We start from the raw sequence: 3,856 nt of genomic DNA, 5'->3' as shown, positions 1-3,856 counted from the left end.
TTGAAATTTGAGCATATTGTAATTTAGATTTGAATGAGCTTTTGCTAAACATGTAAAATTAGTTTATGGTCCAGAATTACCATAACGATTAGAATAATGTAGTGCAAATCTACGATGAAAAAGTCAATCCATACATATATGGTTTAGCAAATAAAATCGCTCAAAGGTATTGGAAGAATTATTCAATAATGATCGGATTGATTCTCTTGAAGACAATGAATTCGGGAAGGAAAGCTACACTCTTTTTCCCTTGGACTAGGTTTTTTGTCCCAATGGGTTTTTCCTAACAAGGTTTTTAATGAGGTAGCACTATAAGCGCATTATTACGTTGTAGTCATGTCATCGTGATTGTTGAGATGACAATTGTTTTAGACATATAATGTTATGACGTTTATTGAGGATAAACTATATCTTTATTGCGGATGTATTAATTGAAATGAAGATCCAAGAGTTATTATGAAATGACTATATCCAGACCGTGAGTTCTCAAAGAAATATGATATAGAAGCTGTCATGGATTTCTATCGATCGAAGATTCAAGTTTATCAACCACAACGGGTACTACTTCAACAATCGAGAAGTTTTGTTAAAGCATGGATCATTTCAAGATTTATCAAGTTATGTAATCATCAGGGGGGAGTAGCACATGCTGTACTCTTTTTCCTTAGCCATGGTTTTGTCCCACTGGGTTTTCCATGGAAAGGTTTTAACGAGGCAACTTGTTATGCATGTTTGAAGATTAGTGTACTCTTTTCCTTCACCAGTGTTTTTCCCACGGGGTTTTTCTAGGAAGGCTTTAACGAGGCGTCTTCTTAGTGCTGGACATCCAAGGGGGAGTGTTATGAAATATTATAGTATAATATTATATGGTGTGGACATGGGCCACAGGCCGGCCTGTGGATTTGGGCCACCTACCGATCTGCGGTCACGGGCCACCTGCATGCCAAGCCAATCTGTGGACATGCAGCGGTCTTTTGAAAGCCACGCTCGGTGACGTAAAAATGCTTTCGACCGGATCGTTTTAGATCGGTCGGTTTCATCTCGGTAAAGGTCTTGAAACGATTAGAGATGTTCGGAGTCGCCACCAAGCATTTGTGGGGTGCTTGGAACCCGTTAGAATCCACTTTATACCTAGGTCAATCAAGGCAAAAAGTGATGTTTGACATAGGTACTAAAGATAAGGACTCATCCCCCTTTTAGCATTCTATGCCTAAAATGACTCTCGTACGCCCTGGATAAGGCCATCCACTATCCAAAGGTTCTGAGTCAGGGGTGAGGGTACGTATTGGGAAGCCCTTTAATCAGACAACCAATCCCGCCCGCGTTAGCGGCCTCTACTGATCGATCGTGGTTGTTTAAGTGCAAAAGTTAATAAAACGGTGTAAATGCATGAATGCACATCCAAAAGTGTTAACCTAACATGTGAGCTTTCTAAGTTGGTTTGTTAATCCAAATATCAAGCATAAGATGTCAAGTTGGATTTAGATAGATTTGCATGTGAAAACGAAAATTAAACATCCATTCACCAAGTTCGGGTTATGATGCTTAACACGATCCATTTATTTGAAAAAGGGTGTCGAATGACAAAGTGTAAAATCACGTAAACTTGTCAATCTGATCCGTCATGTATATGGGTTAACCGTAGTGGGGACTGTCCTAGATAAGTGCTAAAAACGAGGCAGAATAGCGTCAGGCAGCCCCATAGGGGCGCGAGCCTATTGACGAGGGTAGGGGCTCTGCCATGGTTTTGAAAGATGGAAACAGACAGCCGCTTGGGGCGCGAGCCATGAGTCGACCTAAGGGACATCTCCTGGTTGTTGAAAAGGTTGTTTAAAATCGTATTTGTGATTAAATAATTTGCAAGTATGATTTTCATGACTCGGAATAATTACTATCATAAATATGAGTCATCCTTGGAGCTCAAATATCAACCCAAAATATTTTGAGTCTCTAAGTATTGTCTTAGATAGCTCTTATAAGAGTTTGTATTATTACTTCTATAATAGTGAAATTTATTTGTATTATACTTTTGATTTTGGTGATTTCACAATTATATAATTGTATATAGTTATATCATCTCCTTTTCTACTCAAATTTAGTAGTTTAGTAATATTTTTTTTATTTTTTTATTTTTAAGCTGAATTTTTAAATAAAGAACATACATTAGTAGTATACTTATTATATAAGAGACTTTAAACGTAACGTTACATAATGTTAATTTTTGTAGATACCTCATTTCTGCACCTCCCGCCAACCACCCAGTGATGATTGGGCCACATGTTTGGTACGCGGAACGGTTTATGACAGTTCATAAGTTTATCGTTAAGTGATAGCTCAAATACTTGTGTCTACCCCTTGGTTGTTATCTAGGCGCCGATACGGTCGTTTTGACAGTAATTAGAGTTCATTTGGAGTCTGGGTCAAAAACCGCTTCATTTTCTAATAAACCGTTTAAAATGCCGAGTCGGGATGTCCTAGAATATTTCGGATATTTATTCCATAAATTAATTTTATATATTTTGTCAAAATATATCCCGAAAATATTATTTTAAGAAATAAGGAAGTAGAGATCACCCGCAATTCCATAAAAGAAACGCGGAATTCTTTCTTCCGCAGGAGGAAACCACTGGGAAATGACGCATCATATGTTGCGCCTCTTCCAAGGGTTGCAGCAACTGATACGCCTCTTCCCCAGCTCATTTCTGCCTGTTTTCATATTTTTCCGTGATTTATTTCCAAAGTTTGAGTCATTCCAAAACTCTCCATATTTTTTAGTATAAATAGGGACCTTCGTTCCACATATTTTTCACGCGAGTGTCCGCCCTTCTCTTATCCCTTTGCATTCTAAGACCGTGCTCTAAGCTTTTGACATCTACGTGCTTGATCAATCGACCACATAAGTTCAGATCATACTGAGTACCAGTCACGCTGCATGACCGACCAATTTGACCACTACACATCAATCAATTTAATCTGAATCCTCTAACGAGGGCACTTTCTTCATACATTCGAGTCGAGAAATCACTAAAACGTTAACTTAGTTAATCTCGTTTCGTCAAACATGTAAGTCTGAGGGTGTAAATCCCATCTTTTTTTATTGTATTTTATTTTTGCATCAATTAATGTAAGATTTACGTCAAGAGTATGTTTAAAACCGACTTATAAAACCCTTTTATTAAACTGCTTTTACGGATCAATAGTAACCAGACGTCGAGAAGAAACGCAACAACTGTTGCGCCTCTTCCAGAGGCTGCCGCAGTTCCTGCTTTTCTTCTTCTTCCTCAGTTCTCTGTTAATTCGTCCTTTTTGTTTTAATTTCTTATTTTCTTTCTTTCATTCATGCATAATAATTTTAATACATTCTTCATATTTATCATGCTTTATTTCCGGCTTAAATCCCTAATAATCGATATTTGCGGGTTTTCGTCATTAAATCAAACCCGGGTTTTGGAGATTCGATTTCTTCATATCAAATCTCTAGAATTCGACTTTTGTTCATGTTTATTTCCAGTTTATCACGTCTTTCAAATCGTTTCCATCTACATAATTTAACCTAATCCGCCTAATTAGTTCTAATTAGTTCTAACTCATTTATTATTCGTTCTTAACTCGTTTTAATTAGTTTTAATCCGTTTTAATTCGTGTTTATCGCTTTTATGACGGTCCCATATATAATTAATATGCTAAATCACTTTCACTTGAGTCAAAAATCGATAATTAACCATTAAATACACCAACGAACACTAACAACCTGCAGTTCTGACTTCACAGCCAGAACTTACCTCAGGAACAGACGCAGTGAAAGTTGCGCCTCTTCCAAGGGACGCAGCAATGTTGTGCCTGTTCCGGGATTAGT

This window comes from Silene latifolia, chromosome 1, assembly GCF_048544455.1.
Source record: "Silene latifolia isolate original U9 population chromosome 1, ASM4854445v1, whole genome shotgun sequence".
Lineage (NCBI taxonomy): Eukaryota > Viridiplantae > Streptophyta > Magnoliopsida > Caryophyllales > Caryophyllaceae > Silene > Silene latifolia.
This window is presented reverse-complemented; position numbering follows the sequence as displayed.